Source organism: Heptranchias perlo, chromosome 4 (assembly GCF_035084215.1).
Source record: "Heptranchias perlo isolate sHepPer1 chromosome 4, sHepPer1.hap1, whole genome shotgun sequence".
Classification (NCBI taxonomy): domain Eukaryota; kingdom Metazoa; phylum Chordata; class Chondrichthyes; order Hexanchiformes; family Hexanchidae; genus Heptranchias; species Heptranchias perlo.
In genome coordinates, this window is record NC_090328.1 from 137,150,820 (window position 1) to 137,171,758 (window position 20,939).

Here is a 20,939-nt window from a genome sequence, read left to right on the forward strand (position 1 = left end):
ATGACTTTATGCCCCTATATCTTCTCCTATATAATGACTTTATGCCCCCATATCTTCTATATAATGACTTTATGCCCCGATATCTTCTATATAACGACTTTATGCCCCTATATCTTCTCCTATATAATAACTTTATGCCCCTATATCTTCTATATAATGACTTTATGCCCCTATATCTTCTCCTATATAATGACTTTATGCCTCCATATCTTCTATATAATGACTTTATGCCCCGATATCTTCTCCTATATAATGACTTTATGCCCCTATATCTTCTATATAATGACTTTATGCCCCGATATCTTCTCCTATATAATGACTTTATGCCCCTATATCTTCTCCTATATAATGACTTTATGCCCCTATATCTTCTCCTATATAATGACTTTATGCCCCTATATCTCCTATATAATGACTTTATGCCCCTATATCTTCTATATAATGACTTTATGCCCCTATATCTTCTCCTATATAATGACTTTATGCCCCTATATCTTCTCCTATATAATGACTTTATGCCCCTATATCTTCTCCTATATAATGACTTTATGCCCCTATATCTCCTATATAATGACTTTATGCCCCTATATCTTCTATATAATGACTTTATGCCCCTATATCTTCTCCTATATAATGACTTTATGCCCCCATATCTTCTATATAATGACTTTATGCCCCGATATCTTCTATATAACGACTTTATGCCCCTATATCTTCTCCTATATAATAACTTTATGCCCCTATATCTTCTATATAATGACTTTATGCCCCTATATCTTCTCCTATATAATGACTTTATGCCTCCATATCTTCTATATAATGACTTTATGCCCCGATATCTTCTCCTATATAATGACTTTATGCCCCTATATCTTCTATATAATGACTTTATGCCCCGATATCTTCTCCTATATAATGACTTTATGCCCCTATATCTTCTCCTATATAATGACTTTATGCCCCTATATCTTCTCCTATATAATGACTTTATGCCCCTATATCTCCTATATAATGACTTTATGCCCCTATATCTTCTATATAATGACTTTATGCCCCTATATCTTCTCCTATATAATGACTTTATGCCCCTATATCTTCTCCTATATAATGACTTTATGCCCCTATATCTTCTCCTATATAATGACTTTATGCCCCTATATCTCCTATATAATGACTTTATGCCCCTATATCTTCTATATAATGACTTTATGCCCCTATATCTTCTCCTATATAATGACTTTATGCCCCCATATCTTCTATATAATGACTTTATGCCCCGATATCTTCTATATAACGACTTTATGCCCCTATATCTTCTCCTATATAATAACTTTATGCCCCCATATCTTCTATATAACGACTTTATGCCCCGATATCTTCTCCTATATAATGACTTTATGCCCCTATATCTTCTCCTATATAATAACTTTATGCCCCCATATCTTCTATATAACGACTTTATGCCCCTGTATCTTCTCCTATATAATAACTTTATGCCCCTATATCTTCTCACATATAACAACTTTATGCCCCTGTATCTTCTCCTATATAACGACTTTATGCCCCTGTATCTTCTCCTATATAACGACTTTATGCCCCTGTATCTTCTCACATATAACGACTTTATGCCCCTGTATCTTCTCCTATATAACGACTTTATACCCCTGGATCATCTCCAATGTAACGACTTTATGCCCCTGTATCTTCTCCTATATAACGACTTTATGCCCCTGTATCTTCTCCTATATAACAACTTTATGCCCCTGTATCTTCTCCTATATAATGACTTTATGCCCTTGTATCTTCTATATAATGATTTTATACCCCTATATCTTCTCCTATATAACGACTTTATGCCCATGTATCTTCTCCTATATAATGACTTTATGCCCCTATATCTTCTCCTATATAACGACTTTATGCCCCTGTATCTTCTCCTATATAACGACTTTATGCCCCTGTATCTTCTCCTATATAACGACTTTATGCCCCTGTATCTTCTCACATATAACGACTTTATGCCCCTGTATCTTCTCCTATATAACGACTTTATGCCCATGTATCTTCTCCTATATAATGACTTTATGCCCCTATATCATCTCCAATATAACGACTTTATGCCCCTGTAGCTTCTCCTGTATAACGACTTTATGCCCCTATATCTTCTCCTATATAACGAGTTTATGCCCCTGTATCTTCTCCTATATAACAACTTTATGCCCCTGTATCTTCTCCTATATAATGACTTTATGCCCCTAGATCTTCTCCTATATAACAACTTTATGCCCCTGTATCTTCTCCTATATAATGACTTTATGCCCCTAGATCTTCTCCCATATAACGAGTTTATGCCCCTGTATCTTCTCCTATATAACGAGTTTATGCCCCTGTATCTTCTCCGATATAACAACTTTATGCCCCTGTATCTTCTCCTATATAATGACTTAATGCCCCTAGATCTTCTCCCATATAACGAGTTTATGCCCCTGTATCTTCTCCTATATAACAACTTTATGCCCCTGTATCTTCTCCTATATAATGACTTTATGCCCCTGTATCTTCTCCTATATAATGACTTTATGCCCCTAGATCTTCTCCTATATAATGACTTTATGCCCCTGTATCTTCTCCTATATAACGACTTTATGCCCCTGTATCTTCTCCTATATAATGACTTTATGCCCCTATATCTTCTCCTATATAATGACTTTATGCCCCTGTATCTTCTCCTATATAACGACTTTATGCCCCTATATCTTCTCCTATATAACGACTTCATGCCCCTATATCTCCTATATAATGACTTTATGCCCCTGTATCTTCTCATAGTGTGAGGTATTTCCAAGCTTTTTTTACGTTCTGAGCATTTCCAAGTGATTTGAAAACAAACTGTATTATTGATTTTTTTTCAGGTAAAGCTTCATATTTGTTATCAACTGCTTAATTCTTAATTCAGAGAAAGAGCATATCAGATGCAGCTAGCCTGAAAACAATTTGAGATAGAATTTCTCCCAATCTCCCGCAATAGCTTCAACACCCCATTGTTCTCCAGCCCTGCTATCAGGGTCGGTCTATCAGAGTGAGTTGGAGATACAATTAGAGATCTTTCATAGTTGGTGATTCAACCAGCCACAAGTGCCACTTCATCCACTCGGGCAGCAATTGTAGTTGGCCACGTGCAGACATCTTCTGGTAATGGTCAGTCACAGCTCAGTCACAGCCTCCTTGCTGAGTCTAAGCCTCATCACACAGCGCTCTTCTGTCACACCCAGGCAGCTGATTGTTACGATAGACCCGCCACCTATGCTAGTACCTCCTACTGAGAAGTCTTCTCCTCCTCCTACACTGCAATACATCTGCCAATGGTCATTACATCCATCTTTGGAGCAGAAAAATCTTCAGTTCCATTCATTTCTCTCAGAACTGTGATGATATTTCAAAATCTTCCCCTTCATTAAACTCAGCAACACCAGATCCGCCATGCATTAAATTCTCCGTTTTTCATGATTCTTCACAGCTGTGTATTCTGCACAATGTTTTCCATGATTAGGTTTTAACAAGGCCTTGATAAGCGTGACAGCGTTCAAATCAGCAATAAACAGGAACTCTTATCTTACTTATTGAACAATGTGAGTTAACAGAAATAGTCTTATTTGAAGAGAGATTTATTAAAGAAAGGAAAAAGTGGTAAACTATTTTCTTATTCACCTAAATTAATTACAATTTCAAATGCTACTGTAAATTGCATAAATTTTCTCAACTGATTGTGCTACTGCTGTAGCACTCACCCAACCATTCACAGAATTCTTAGTTGTTGCTTTTGTATCTTTACACTCTTCCCTTGGAAAATAATGTGAAGTAGCAGAAGGATTCGCAGGCTAATTAACAATCTGACAGGCTTCTTCCATGGCCAAAACCGTCATTGTATCAGACAATTGGCTGGTTAGTCTTATACAGAGGGAGGGCTTTATGGGCCCCCACAACCCACACGATGAGGAAGGGGGGTGATACCCATACGCACCGACACAAATATCCTGCTAGGTCTCAACCCAGAATTCAGAGCCAGGCATCCTGTCCCTACTCACCTGATCTATCTGGAGTGGGGTTTGAATCCTACACCGTATGACTCAGAGGTAGGAATTCTACCACTAAACCAAAGGCTCACTCGCAGAATTCCCAGTGGCATAAATTCTTCCATTGCCACTTTATGCCAGCATGATGTTTTAGGAAGCAAAGGAATGTCAGGCCACTAGCTGCAGGACCTGATATAATCAACAAATACTATTACTGAAAGTATAATTTTTCCTATAATTTGTGAGTAGTATGAACAGAACAGGACCCATACAGATCCCGACAGAACTCTGTTTGTCACTGTTCCTCAGACAGAGTGATTTTCATTCATTAGCATCTTAATTCAGGTGGTATGGTCAATCCCCTATATTCATAGAATCATATGAATCATAGAATGATACAGCACAGAAGGAGATCATTCGGTCGATCGTGCCCATTTGAAAGGGCTATCCAATTAGTCCCACTCCCCTGCCCTTTCCTCATAGCTCTGCAAATTTTTCCCCTTCAAGTATTTATCCAATTCCCTTTTGAAATACTGTAGAATATAACATTGAAGGTAGTACAAATAAGAGTAGCAAGCTAATGCAAATATCATTACATACGCCATTAGGGCAAAAAGAGTGTGGTGCAAGAAGAAATTTTCAATGGGCCAAATCACCCTGGGACAGACATTCCGAGGGCTGCAGTGACCCCATCCCAAATCCCGGGGACATGGTCATTACTATACTGGGGCAGGTGTCTACGCCAGTAGCAGCACAACAGAGGTGCCCACTCTGCGGAGGGGTCAAAATCTCCGTGCAGCTCTGAGAGGCGGGGCCACAGCCCTGTTAGGTCAGAGACCTCAAGGCAGGAATTTATTTAAAGCCTTCTTTCCCTCAATTCTAGGCCCAGAATCGAATGGTTATTGATCGCTTTGGAATTAATTATTGTTCGCTTGCTGCTTGGTGCGACCCACTTGTCGCCCAGGATGGTACCTGTGCCTATTTTCTGAAGGCATAGGTTAATATTAGAGATATAGCTGTTGGGATTTCTGGGATAGCTTGGAAAGGCCCTCAGGCATGTCCCCAAATTGCTGTTGGGTGGGCAGGCAGAAGGTGCATGAACCCACGTCCCCCTCAGAATTTGCCATTTATTTTGAAGTGGGGTATAAGATGTGGGCCCCACCCCATATTCTGGTGCCTCAACCTCCACTAAATCAGAATTGTGCCCCAAGATGGAATGAAGTTTCTGGGCTCTCATCTTAATCAGGAGGGAAGCTCTCGAAGGCATTGGACAAGAGGAGAAAATAAGGTGCATAGACCAATTCTTATACTGTATTAATCATACAGTCTATCATTTGGATGATATCTCATATCCATACACATAGATTGTGCCCGAGTGAGTAACAGTGCATGCATTAGAGAGTGTATCACTATAATACCCAAATGAACAAGTATTCTTATGTTTCATTTTCTCCCTTCACAAAACAGGGAGAACCAAGTGATCTTCACACCCAGTATCAACCATCACCACCCAGACTCGCACTACGTGCCAGCACAAATACAGACTCACTGCGATAATTAGGTAGTGATGGCTGACAAAGCACTGATGATGAAGGGTAACACTGGTCAGGGTTGGTGACGGATCGGGAGGTACAAGGCAGAGATTGAGTTTGCTGACTGCCCCTCCTCAGAATTTAGTGGGTCTACTTTCCAATGGCCTGTGTTGAAACACAAAGCATTTATCTCCATAGTCAATCATTTATCTCCATACAGAGTGGAAGGAGATATGGCAAGGTTGGACAGTTATCTGTGCTATATTCCACCATCATGCAAGGAGCAACATCAGTGGCAACCTCTGTTGCACATAACATATGTGCAGTAGTAGTAAGTGCATCTTTTATGCTTTGGCATCGGAACTCCAAGAAATAGTTGAGGCCACCTTCAAATTGCTCGGAGAATGGTTACAGAGGGAAGGACTTAGAGACCTCAATGATGCCCAGTGTTCTGTGCTGAGAACAGATTACTGGACATCATGAGGGCATGGCATTACATGTTGTGCTTAGAAAATGACAATAGTAGCCAGTTACCACTCATGCCAGTGGCATTTTGTGCCATCACATGGCCCTGCAGAAGTAACTGCAGGTGTTGCCTCCGAAAGCAATGAGCCCATGTCGAGCAAAGGAGGCTTCAGATTCAAGTGATCAGGGCTAGTTGCTTATACAAATTGTGGTCTTCTATACCCCCCACAGCTTGCCAGTTGGCAAAGTAGCCAACCACCATCCCTACTCATTCAGCTTGGAAAGCATGGGGCACATATGCGAGGCTTATGCAGGAATTCTTGGCTCACAAAGGGTAAACAGAACACATACACTACATGCACTCAAACACAACATGCATGCAGAATTAATACATATTTGATATATTTTACAGTCTGTCATTCTTTTATTGAGCAGAAAACAAAATATCAGTTGTCTAAAAGTAAAGCTGTTACAAGTTCAGGGTCTGAATTCCCTTGATGCTGGTCAGTCCTGTAAGTGGTCTGAGCATATTACATTTAGGGGTGTTCCCGTACTACCCGACATCTAACTATACAATAACATAACCCAGGGGTATAAAAGTAGGATGCCCTTGTGGTCTGAACCCCGTATCATGGGGTGAATTTTCAACTTGCTGCTCAGGTGTAAAACTGACTTTGCGGATCGACCGCCTGTTATCGAAACCCACTGATTATCATTTCCATTGATTTTTAGCTTCCCGTTCCAGCTCTCAGCCCTACACCTTGTATTCTCTTGTTTAAAACCTGATCACCCCTCTTCCTTGTTAATCTGTCCCCATGAAACAAAAGGGTGGTGTCTCTGACATCTTCACGTGCAGGTATTTGCCAGTGAACTAAACTGACCACTTTCCCCAGAGTATATTCTCTGCTCACATGGATAGAAATTTCCTCACAACAATTGATGTGAATACTTGTTGGCCAACTGTGACAAGGTGATGATTGCTGAACATCACTGGTAATCTGAGCTAACAGACCTGGGAGGAGAGGTCTTCAATGTGCCAGTTTGAAATAGATGTGATATCCCCCAAATTGGCTCATCTGATTTTAATATAGATTCTTCAATGTCTGTAGCCTGTGGCATTTTTAAAACTGTACAAATTTACTTTACTTTAAAAAAACAACCTTTAAGCCTAACTCAATCTCAAAATCCTTTCCATGAAGAAAGAAATGATCAAACATCCAGAAACATGAGAGGGGGCACTGAAGAGTGTGGATGAACTGAGAGACCAACTTAATTATAGTCTCCCTGCTAAGTCTCAGCCCCTCTGTCATGTTTAGGTAAGTGACTATGTTGTAGTAGTTCTGCTGCCTGAGCTGGTTTCTCCAGTGACTCATGCATCTCCTATACCCTCTGTGCTCTTTTCTTGTTCCAGCTATACTAAGCAATAACCAGCAATGGCCACTGCATCCACTCTGCACCAAATGAGACCACTTAACCAGTATAAATGATGAAACATCCCTCAATCCAGCTGTAGGGTGAACATCACTTCTATGAAATTGCATGTTCAAAAAGCCCTTTTTGCCTATGAAAGGCCATCATATACCATAATAATCTGTGTCACTCCTGCCCATGTTTTTCTGAATGCAGAGATTTTTTATTGTACCAGGCATTGGTTTATCCCTATCTGGTGTACTGTGTGCAGTTCTAGTCGCTGTATTATAGGAGGGACATAATGGTACTGGAAAATTTGCAGCAAAGGTCCATCCATCTGATACCTGGCATCAGACGCCTGAGTTACATGGAGAGACTACAGAAGGTGAGTATTAATTATACTGCAGAATGCAAGGTCCTTAAAGATATTGACAAGTTGAACCCTGAGGAACTGTCTGTCATGGCCACAAGAATGACATTGAAGGGTCCTGGGATGAAGCTCAGAAAAGAGAAGATGGATAGGACAGATCGGATATAACTATAACTGTAACGCACAGAGGGTGGGGAATGTTTGAACTTGCTTGCCAAGGGCAGCAATCGAGACTGATAACATCAGTAATTTTAAGAGGGCATTAGACTGTCATTTGGCAACAAGATCAATTGATTGATGTAGGTAGTGAACTGTGTCTTCTGTTTTTGAACTCTTGGCGAGCCAGATGCAACAAAATTTGTTATCGTGTCTCTGAGTTCCTTATACTTGGTAAGTGCCAGTGTTTCATACTGACATTCAACACTTTGGGAGGTCTGTCAACGTGTCAGCACTTGTTGACACAAATTAAAGTCGGGTCCCCCTCTGCCCCCTCCCATCCTACTCAAAATGCAAACCAGCTTTAAGAACATAGGAACATAGGAACAGGAGTAGGCCATTCAGCCCCTCATGCCTGCTCTGCCATTTGATAAGATCATGGCTGATCTGTGATCTAACTCCATATACCTGCCTTTGGCCCATATCCCTTAATACCTTTGGTTGCCAAAAAGCTATCTATCTCACATTTAAATTTAGCAATTGAGCTAGTATCAATTGCCATTTGCGGAAGAGAGTTCCAAACTTCTACCACCCTTTGTGTGTAGAAATGTTTTCTAATCTCGCTCCTGAAAGGTCTGGCTCTAATTTTTAGACTGTGCCCCCGACTCCTAGAATCCCCAACCAGCGGAAATAGTTTCTCTCTATCCACCCTATCCGTTCCTCTTAATATCTTATAAACTTCGATCAGATCACCCCTTAACCTTCGAAATTCTAGAGAATACAACCCCAATTTGTGTAATCTCTCCTCGTAACTTAGCCCTTGAAGTCTGGGTATCATTCTAGTAAACCTACGCTGCACTCCCTCCAAGGCCAATATGTCCTTCCGAAGGTGCGGTGCCCAGAATTGCTCACAGTACTCCAGGTGCGGTCTAACCAGGGTTTTGTATAGCTGCAGCATAACTTCTGCCCCCTTGTACTCTAGTCCTCTAGATATAAAGGCCAGCATTCCATTCGCCTTCTTGATTATTTTCTGCACCTGTTCATGACACTTCAATGATCTATGTACCTGAACCCCTAAGTCCCTTTGGACATCCACTGTTTTTAGCTTTTTACCATTTAGAAAGTACCCTGTTCTAAATGGTAAAAAGTTAAATCACTTTTCCTTCCCCCAACCCATTCCAATTTAAATCCAATGCATATGCACCATACAGCTCTCCTCCTCTTCATGCACTTCCAGCACTAATGGCCCCAGTCACTCTGTACACTGAAGGAGGGACCTCTCACAAAATGGGAGTTTCTGACTCCAGTGTATAGAGATGGCAGTTGGGGCCATTAGCACTGCAAGTGCACAAAGAAGAGAAGCAGGTTCTGTCTGCTGCAATAGCCATTATATTCAGGCAGGAGCAAGGAGGGTGAAATTGATGCCAAGAGGAGGGTTGGGGGGGGAGGGGGGTTGTCAGAATGCATGGCAAGAGGAAGGCAGCAGAATGCATGGCAAGAGAGAAAATGGATGGGGGAGGAGGTGAGGGGGCTGTATAGCAGTGAACAATGGGGAGTGGATGGCAGTGAAGGGGAGAGTAAAGGGGAAAGAGAAAATCACTGCCAATGAAGGAGGGGGAGATAAATGATCGGTAATAAAGAGGATAGGGAAAGGAACAGGAGCTGGGACTGGTGTTTTGCTGGGGGGGAGGGGGAGAAGCTGGAATCTGCGCTTTTGATTGGTGAGGAAGGAGAATGCTAACATAGGCTCAGATAGAATGTGGAGGGAAGTGACAGTATGAACTGGGAAGAGGGACAAAAAGTGCTTAATCCGTGGGGGATAATAATAGTACCAGCTTGAACATGGATGAGTGAAAAGAGCATCAGCTTGGTGGGGAGAGAAATGGCAAGGTTGAATTAATGCGGGAGAGAAAGAGGAGTACCAATATGAACTGGGATGGCTGGAGAAGAGAGTGCTTCTGTGAAAGGGTTGGGAGTTTGATGGAGTAGCGTCTCTGTGAACTGGATCTGGAGGTCTGGAGTGCCTCTGTAAACTGGCCACTGGGGAGGGACTTTTGAGGTGATTTTTGGATGAGTGATGGTCTGGTTGGTCTGCTCTAAATCAATTGTCACCTTTTGCCCCAAGTTAAAAGTATATTAATTGAGAAGTATTAAAGTGTTTAAAATTAACCAGATTACTTAATTTTTGATGTAAAATTTCAAATCCTCTAGAAATGGACCACCAAATTTTGTGTCTTTAAGATTTGGATTCCCCTTTAGGCTCTCGGGCACTTATGGTCTTATTTCCTCCAATACAAATGAAAGAAAGTTGTTTGTAATTACCAATTACGTAACAAAGCCCATATATTCATGTGTCAGGATGTTCTGACAATGTCAGCTTTTGGGGGCTATGTCAGCTTTTTTTGAAGCAGTTGGTTATCTTTTGCCAGTTTTCTATGGTATAGTTCTTTCTGTAGGCCTAAAGTTCTGGCAATAACATGAATTCTTCCATGAGTATCCCACCTCCTGATTGCAATTGCACTGGCTGCTATCTTGTGTTGGGCTATGATATACATACATAATATAAATAATATTCAATAACATAATATATAGCATAATCAGGGCCTACAATGCTCCACAATTCCATGGCTTTTGAAGCTATCAGAGTATTTCACCAACCACTGCATAATTTCTTTCCTTCCTTAAAGTGTTTCCAATCATATAACAAATGGCACCCACCGTTCCTTCGAATTGCACTTGCCCATAGATTTGCTATGAGCTTTTGCACAGCCAGTTCCTCTAAATTAGAGATCCAAACTGCGTGCCGCCCCCTACAGGGCGTCTGGGACCTGTGTGAACAAGGCAAGCAGCTGTGTATCTCCTTACCCAATCAGATTGAAGCATCGTTAATGAGCAGTGCAGACTGAACCAGGAAGTGTAAGTTAGAATAATGAATTCAATGTCAAATCAGGTACAGTAAGCAAAATAAAGAGAGGGAAAGAAAGATTGGATTAAGAGGGAGAGATAAAGGAGACAGAAAGAAAAGGTAAGAATTTTTAAATTTAAAATACTGTCCACTGACACTAATTTAATCCCCATAAATTTGCAAATCAATAATCTGTACGTATTTCACACTTTGCACCTGCAAATTAACTCTGCTCCCTGTGTCCTATCCCACTCATGCATCACCCCTGTCCTTGCTGACCTACATTGGCTCCCAATTCCCAAACACCTCAAATTTAAAATTCCCATCCCTATGTTTAAATCCCTCCATGGCCTTGTCCCTCCCTATCTTTATAACCTTCTCCAGTCCTACAGCCTACCCCCCCCCCCCCACAAACTCTCCGTTCCTCTGACTCTGACCTCTTATGCAGCTCCTCCCTCACTCCCTTCACCCCACCATAGGTGACGATGCACTTAAATGTTTTTGGACATTTTTTTAAAAACTGAGATTTACTTCCTGGTTCTCACTGTGTGACTTGCTTCAACTTGATTGGTGGTGAGGCAGAGAGATCCTTTCCTGGCTCACTCAAGAACACTGCAGTTTTTTGAACTCACATTTGAAGTAATTTACCGTCAAAAAAGACTACTGCAACTTTGTGAAGGAGTTCAAATCTAAGGAGCGGTGGGCACAGTTGGTTCACTGCTCGGAGCAATTTCTGGGCCAATGTATCTCCTAGTTTGTTTAATGTGCTGGTGAGTTGGGTGCATGTTGTTAGTTACTACTTCTGTCAACAATTAATATTGGCTCTCTTTAAATGTACCGGGAGATATGATACTATTATTTTAATCTCTAACTTGAAATGGAGCAAAACTCAAGTATGAAGAATACTTTAATGCTTAGACTCTGCTCATCATACTGAGAGATTATAAGAACTGATTTTCCTAAAGCATGTTCCCAGTGTAGAGTCTTGCCACCAGAAGCACATGTTAGGAAATCATGGACATGATCCTCACAATTTTCCAGTGAGTTTATCCAGTGAGTAGCTGAGCTATACAGACCTGGAAGATCACTGATGTGTGTCGGGAAGGAATTCCAGAGCAAGGGCCTAGGCAGCTGAAGGCACAACCATCAATGATAGAACCAAGGAAAAGAGAGGAGACGCAAGAGCCTGGAGACTTTCGCCGGGGGGGGGGGGACGTAGTAGGGCTGAAGGAGGTTACAGTGATAGATAGGGTTGAGGCCATGAAGAGATTTAAACACAGTGACGTTTATGGAGGGTGGAGGATGGGAGGCTAGCCAGGAGAGTATTTGAACAGTCGAGTCTGGTGGTGACAAAGGATTTCAGTAGGAGTGGAATAGAGTACTGAGATTGTGAACAATCTAGAACAGTCTGATTCAGCCTGAGACAATGGCAGGGCAGGGGTGATGGAGTTGATGGCTCGGGTACGGAGTTTATGAAGGGGGCTGAAGATGATGGGTTTGGTCTTCCCAATGTTGAGCTGGAGGAATTTGCAGCTCATCCAAGATTGGAAGTCAGACAAGCATTCTGACAGCATGGAGGCAGCGGAGGGGTCGAGTGAGGTGTGGATGTGTACATGTGGAAGTCAAACCAATGTCTGCGGATGATATCACCAAAGGGCAGCAGAAGATGAGGAAGAAGAGGGGCCAAGGATAGATCCTTGAGGCACTCCGGTGGTGCAAAGGGAAGCGATTGCTGGAGATACTCTGGCTACGATCAGGTAGGTAATAGTGGAACCAAGCAAGGGCAGTGCCACCAAGCTGAACAACAGAGGAGAGGGGTTGAAGGTGGATGGTATGGTCAACTGTGTCAGAGGTTGAGGAGGGACAATGCACCATGGTCCCAGTCACAGAAAATGATCATCATGACTTTGGTTAGGGTTATTTTGGTGCTGTTGGAAGGGCAAATATATGATTGGAGAAATTCAAAAGGAATTTGCGGGAGAGATGGGCTTAGATCTGGGAGGCAATGACATATTCAAAGACTTTGGAGATGGAAGAGAGATTGAAGATGGGGTAATAGTTTGCAATGATAAAGGAATTGAGAGTGGGTTTTTTGACGAAGGCAGTGATGACGGGACATTTGAAAGAGCAAAGGAAAGTGCCTGAGCAGAGAGAACCATTTACACTATAAAGTAGCATGGGGCCCAGGAAGGGAAGTTGGTTGGTTGACAGTTTCGTGAAATGGAGTCAAAGGAATTGGGGTCCTGGGTCTCATGAACTAGTAGAATTCGGAGAGAGCATGGGATAGATGGGAGAGAAACCAGAAAGAGAGAGGAGTTCAGGGCTAGTATGGGTAGGTGTTGGGGGGAGCGCCTGGAATTGTATAATATAACTACACAGGGTGACACAGTGTAAAGTTATAACCCAGTGACATAATAATATAAATAATACAACCCTGTAATATTTTACGCTATTTGTAATTCTTTTTTAAATATACAATATATTAAGCTATGTTTGTTTTGGAAGAGTGGGGCAGAAGGGATTGACTGTGTGGGACTGGCAAATCTCCCTGAAATCATGAGTTTAACTCCCTGATGATGCCTTTTAAAAGTCAGAAGGTATATTATTTTATATTACAAATTCTCTCATGGCCTACTGGGACAGAAGGTTTCTTGGAATTCAGTTACAGTGTGCACATTTGTACTAAATGTTTTTACTGTAAAAATAACAAAGTGAAGTCAGCAGTAACAAGTCTATTCAAAAAAATGTATAGTTGGGGGACTGTGAAAAGATAAAATAAACGTATGTGACTGCTTTCTAAGAGAAAAAGTGGAACCAAGGCTTTAAATGGCAACATGATAGAGTCCCATAGCTTCCATGGATGAGTGCTGGCCTCACGACAAAGTGGGGCTGCCAAATTGGAGTGGCTGACGGTGTCTATCCGATAAGTAATTGAGCCAAAGTGCTCAGCAATATGAAAGATATTCCCAATCACAACGCCTAGGACTGGGTTTTTGTGATTGCCGATAGGGTAGATTTGACAGCAGATGGTATGGCCAATGATTTCTTTGCTTCTGTAGCCAAAGTCATAAATAAACTGAATCTAGAGCCTACCAGACTTCCATTCACTAAGCAGGGTCATGTTAAAGGAATTGCAAAGAGAGATTTAAAGTGGTATTTGAAGCCTCTTTGGAGAAATCAAGAGCTGCTGCAAAGGTAAATAATGATCCAGAATGTCATGAGGCCAGCAGGGTCATTAGGGAGATGAAGTGGGACCACAGTGATTCGCATTCATGCGCAAGAGTGTGAAACTACAAACAAATGATCATAAATCATTTTGTTGTTGGCTAAAATCTGTCATAAATCATAGTCAAAATGGTTCCTCTGGCTAGTGCCAATGACTGACAGAGTCAGTGCTGTCAACAAACCCATAAAGGCACCCTGGAGGTTTGGAGATAGCGCCACGTGGAGTTGGCACCTGACCAACAGACTTATCCCCTTGGAAGTTTGAAAAATTGGTAAAGTGTGCTGTGCAGATAAAAGATCTTTATGAACCAGGTCAGTGGAAGGAAGAGGCCACCACAGTGTCACTTAACTAATGGTAGGGCGACAGGCATGGGCAGTATCCATGCTGAATTCCCAAAAGATGCTCAAAACAGGAAAGGCAGAAATGGCAATGGTATTGGAGGATAGTACCAGGAACCACCAGCCACCTTGCAGCCACCCTTCTGATGCTGGTGAATAAGATTCTGTCTGGGTTGCAAATACCCTCAGTGTTACAGAGCGCACTTGTGGTTTTGATCCACAAGAAGCGGATTCCAACAAGCCTAAAACATTGAGATATCTCACTGTTATCAATGGCTCCTAATCTGGTTCTTCAGATTCTTGCTGCTGTAAGATGGAGCCTAGAATGCCTATAAATGCTTATTTAGATATTTTACGTATTGGAGGCTAAGTATCCCAGCATGCTTTTCCAACCGGCCAAGAAGTCCTTGATTAGATCAAGCAACTACCAATCTCCCACAGTAGCTAGACTGAAGTTCCAAATGTTGAGGCAGATAAGGAAGAATCCTGAGGTCAATGCTCCTCCCAACAGGATCGGGTAACATCATTTCTGTTGTATTAATCGGTTTAACTTGTTGAAATTATTGGGCTGTTCTGAATTGTGCTTTCCTAGTGAGTCAGCTTGTTAACTCTGTGACTGCTATGTGTTCTTTTAAATCTGCTATTAATAAAATATACTTGCTCCATAACATGTTGGTTCCGTCTTCTTCTGAACCTCTTACAAATTAATCCAGCAGCATTTTCCTTTTCAAATAAAAACAGAAAATGCTGAGAACACTTATCCGATTTCTTTCTCACAGCAATTTTAAATTTTGCTGTGGGCTTTTGACTTTTTTTTCCGAACCCTTTTGTTACATCACAAGTGTCCGGCCCAGGGATTTTTATGGAACTCTTTTACAGCATTTGTCTGCTGCGAAAGGCCTGATATTAACACTGCTGATATTAACTCCGCGTCCTCCTGCGCAATGTCTTTTTTTAAATCCTCAGAGGTAGTAGCAGCCATTGACTGCACCTGAACCGCCTCGTTCCAACAGGATTTTACCCGGTTCCAGACTATCTCATTTTCCAATGTGAATTTTCCCATATGTAACTATACCTTGGCATCATCATTTGCTGTTCTCTCCGCACAGAGTGAGCAGCACAGCACAACAGCTTATGCCCTTTCTCAACAGAGAATTCTTTATTCTCTACTAGACCATCCACATGATCTGTCATTGTTTTAAGCAGCCCCTCCTCCCTCCATCAGGGGCAAGAGTTCCTCAATTCTCTTAATCATAGGCAGATATTTCTGGATTTCCTCTTTTCCTGCTATCCCTGATAGCTTCTTTTCAAAGGCTTTTGTTTCCTCCATGGTCAACTTAAGCGGAGGGCCGGAGCCCTCACCCCTGTGGTTGCATCACAGTTCTCCTATCCCTGGTTGATCTGTGGTACCGATAGATTACCCTGGGACTCCTGTACTTCTGGGCGTCTTTTTCAATCCTTAACCCCCTATACAGTCTCCTCCAGCCTGGCTCGCCAATTTGTAAGAGATTCAGAAGGAGACCAAACCAATATGGTGTGTAGTGAGTATATTTTATAATAGCAGGTTTAAAGGAACACATAGCAGTCACAAGCTGACTCACTAGAAAAGCACAATTCTTATGCTCAATAACCGCCCAGTAATTTCAACATGTTAAACCGATTAATACAACAGAAATGATGTTACCCAATCCTGTTGGGAGGAACGTTGACCTCAGGTCTCTTCCTTCTCTGCCTCAACATTTGGAACTTCTTGTGCTGTTTTATATCTCGCCTTATCTTGTTGTTTGTATTCCTTTCAGGTCTCGTGGGAGGTTGATAGTTGCTAGTTCAAATCAAGGACTTCTTGGAATGTTTGAAAAGCATGCTGGGATACATTAATAAAATATCTAAATAAGCATGCAAAAAAAATTCACAAGGATAATACCAGAACTGAGAAGACATACTTATCAGGAAAGACTAAACAGGCTGGGACTCCTTTCTCTAGAAAAGAGAAGGCTGAGGGGTGACCCGATAGAGGTCTTTAAGAAAATGAAAGGGTCTGATAGGGTTAAAGAGCCATATATCCAAGTTTGCTGATGACACAAAGATTGGTGGCATTGTAAGCAGTGTAGATGGAAGCATAAAATTACAGAGATATTAATAGATTAAGTGAATGGGCAAAACTGTGGCAAATGGATTTCAATGCAGGCAAGCGTGAGGTCATCCACTTTGGACCTAAAAAGGATAGAACAGGGTACTTTCGAATGGTGAAAAGCTCGAAACAGTGGATGTCCAAAGAAACTTAGGGGTCCATGTACATAGGTCATTAAAATGTCATGGACAGGTACAGAAAATAATCAAAAAGTCGAATGGAATGCTGGCCTTTATATCTAGAGGACTAGAATACAAGGGGTTAGAAGTTATTCTACAGCTATACAAAACCCTGGTTAGACCGCACCTGGAGTACAGTGTTCAGTTCTGGGCACCGCACCTTAGAAAGGATATACTGGCCTTGGAGGGAGTGCAGCGTAGATTTAATAGAATGATACCCGGACTTCAAGGGTTAAATTACGAGGAGAGATTACACAAACTAGAGTTGTATTCCCTGAAATTTAGAAGATTAAGGGATGATTTGATCAAAGTTTTCAAGATATTAAGGGGTACTGATAGGGTAGATAGAGAGAAACTGTTTCCGCTGGTTGGGGAGTCGAGGACTAGGGGACATAGTCTAAAAATTAGAGCCAGGACTTTCAGGAATGAAGTTAGGAAACACTTCTACACGCAAAGGGTGGTAGAAGTTTGGAACTCTGTCGCAATCAGCACTTGATGCTAGCTCAATTGTTAATTTTAAATCTGAGATTGATAGATTTTTGTTAACCAAAGGTACTAAAGGATATGAGGCTAAGACAAGAATATGGAGTTAAGTCGCAGAACAGCCATGATCTCATTGAATGGCGGAACAGGCTCGAGGGGCTAAATGGCCGACTCCTGCTCCTATGTTCCTTTGAAAGGGTTTGATAGGTTAGACATGGAAAAAATCTTTCCACTTGTGGGGAGTCCAAAACTAGAGGTCGTAAATATAAGATAGTCATTAATAAATCCAATAGGGAATTCAGGAGAAACTTCTTTACCCAAAGAGTGGTAAGAATGGAGTAGTTGAGGCAAATAACAAAGATGCATTTAAGGGGAAGCTAGATAAGGACACAAAGGAGAAAGGAATAGAAGGCAATCAGGCAGAGTCAACACGGCTTTGTGAAAGGGAAATGGTGTTTGACTAATTTATTAGCGTTCTTTGAGGAAGTAACAAGCAACGTGAATAAAGGGGATCCTGTGGATGTGGTGTACTTGGATTTCCAGAAGGCTTTTAACAAGGTGCCACATCAAAGGCTACTACACAAAATAAGAGCTCATGGTGTAGGGGGTAACATATTAGCATGGATAAAGGATTGGTTAGCTAACAGGAAACAGAGAGTAGGCATAAATGGGTCATTTTCAGGTTGGCAAGATGTAACGAGTGGAGTGCCACAGGGATCAGTGCTTGGACCTATTTACAATCTATATCAATGACTTGGATGAAGGGACTGAATGTATGGTTGCTAAATTTGCTGATGACACAAAGGTATGTAGGAAAGTAAGATGCAAAAAGGACATAAGGGGGGTGATTTTAGGAGGCAAATGTGGGTGCGGTGGGGTCGGAGGGTTCCGAAAATCGCCCAAATTCCGTTTGGGTTCGGAAGCCGGCTCCATCCCACCGACTTCCGAGTTTCCCAGGGACCCACCTATGTGCGTGCGAGTGACCCGAAACCAAGAGCCAAATGTACCTCATTGAGGTACTTAAGGCACTTTACCTGTGACAGAGTAAGTGATTAGAACAATTTTTAACTTACCTGGGCGGCTTGCCCACTGCTTCCGATTCACGCCTGGTGAAACCAGGGCCGGATCAGGGAAAAAGAAACGAAATAAAATAAATAAAAAAACATGCAATGATGTTAAAACACTAAATGCACCTACCTTTGAAACCTGCTCCGATTTCCGATGTCTCCCGCTCCGATGTCCCCCTTGTCACCATCCCGATGTCCCCCCTGGTCCCCCCGATCTCACCCTCTCGATCGTCCCCTGATCTCCCCCCAATCTTCCCCTCTCCCCCCGCCGATCTTCCCCTCTCCTCACCCCCCCCCCCCCCCCCTCCCAGTCTTCCAGTCCAGCACCGGATGATGTCTGGCTCTCTCTCTTTCTCCCCCCCTCCCCCCCTCGTGTTGCAGCTCCTGACGGCAGCCTGCCTGTCAATCAGGCCAGCTGCCAGGCACAAAACCCAGAGAGGATGTTAATCATCAGCAATCAACGTGCGATCGTGTCGGAAACGGTAAGTTTGGATCATGCGGGTTTGCCATGCGCCCAATCACCCCCTCCCCCGCCAACCTGCCTCCCCGCTAATATCGGGGACAAGGAGTCGGCAAAGGGATATAGATAGGTTAAGTGAGTGGGCAAAAATTTGGCAGATGGAGTATAATGTGGGAAAATGTGAACTTGTCCACTTTGGCAGAAGGAATTGAAAAGCAGTATATTATTTAAATGGAGAGAGATTGAAAAACTCTGAGGTACAGAGGGATCTGGGTGTCCTAGTACATGAATCACAAAGTTAGTATGCAGGTACAGCAAGTGATTAGGAAGGCAAATGGAATGTTGTTATTTATTGCAAGGGGAATGGAATATAAAAGTAGAGATGTTTTGCTACAGTTGTACAGGGCATTGGTGAGACCAGTTTTGGTCTCCTTATTTAAGAAAGGACATAATTGCTTTGGAGGCGGTTCAGAGAAGGTTCATTCGACTGATTCCTGGGATGAGGGGGTTATTTTATGAGGAAAGGTTGGACAAGTTGGGCCTGTATACACTGGAGTTTAGAAGAATGAGAGGTGATCTTATTGAAACATATAAGATCCTGAGAGGACTTGAAGGGGTAAATGCTGAGAGGATGTTTCCCGTTGTGGGAGAGACTAGAACTAGGGATCACAGATTAAAAATAAGGGGTCTCCCATTTCAGACAGAGATGAGGAGAAATGTTTTCTCTCAGGGGGTTGTGAGTCTGTGGAACTCCCTTCCCCAGAGAGCGGTGGAGGCAGGGTCATTGAATATTTTTAAGGCTGAGTTAGATAGATTCCTGATTAACAAGGGAGTCAAAGGTTATAGTAGGTAGACGGGAAAGTAGGGTTGAGGTCACAATCAGATCAGCCATGATCTTATCAAATGGCAGAACAGGCTCGAGGGGCCGAATGGCCTACTCCTGCTTTTAATTTGTATGTCCGTGTGTAAGGGTATAGGAGTAGATGAAGTAGGGAGGGAGGAGGCTCGTGTGGAGCATAGTTGCCGGCATAGACCAGTTGGACCGAATGGCCTGTTTCTGTGCTGTAGACTCAATGTAACTCGATGTCAATGTATAGGCGTTCTAGGCTATATCTTACACAGCATGCATATCAGATACTTTGAAGATCTAAGTTTCACTCTCATGAAGAATGGATAGGACAGTTTGTGGCTCATACAAGATCATGAAGCATTGTACTGCTCAGGGGAATCCCAGTTACATTGCTTTCATTGATGTTATATAAAACTTTTGATCTAGTGTCTCATGCAGCACCTCATGAGGACGTTGGAAGCTATTGGAGTACATCGTCAAATCTTAGATGCACTCCAACTCCAGGATTTGTATTGGTGTGGATGTGAGACCACTGATCTTTGGAAAGAGGAGTAAGGCAAAGTTGTCCATTGTCACCCACTCTATTCAGTGTCTTTATCAAGAATTTGTTAGATGGCATTGTGAGGGCTAGCCTCAGAGTGTCTATTTGCTGCACTCCTTTTTGCAGATGATATGATATTATTGGAGGACTCATCTGGAGGTCTAGTGCATTCTACTCACCATTTTGAACAATGGGATAGCCAATAGGAATTGATGGGGGTGTCTTGAAGTACAGTAATGTGGCTTTTCATGGCTCAAGAGGAGATCTCAAAAGGAGGAATCTGCAGAGCACCTGTCAAATTATTGTGTTATATCAGTGGCTGGGGTTATGATGGAAGTCAGCTTAGCCTAGACATAGTCCTTGAGGTCTACACTGAGAAGTTGTTTTTTATCTTTCTTCAATGACAGCAAAATCCCAATACAGGTTAAGCTTTTGGATTATAAGACATGTGCCCAGTTCTCTTTCTTGGTTCAAAACTCCTAGGTATGTAATGGAAGGGCTTCCTTCAGCCCATATGTAAGAGCCAGGACCAAGATGTGAGGTGGTCAAGAGGGGAAATGTTTGCAGGGACAGAGGGCTCAACTCATCAATGTATCAGGCTAACAGTATGCACGCCTCTTTGCCAAAACCCCTCACACGAGGGCCTTGATTAATTAGATGGTTATGAGGGAACCTGGTATGCAGCACTGGACATGAATGTCAAGAACATCAAAGTGGCAAGGAATTTGCAGGCTGCCATTTGTAGGTTCTTCC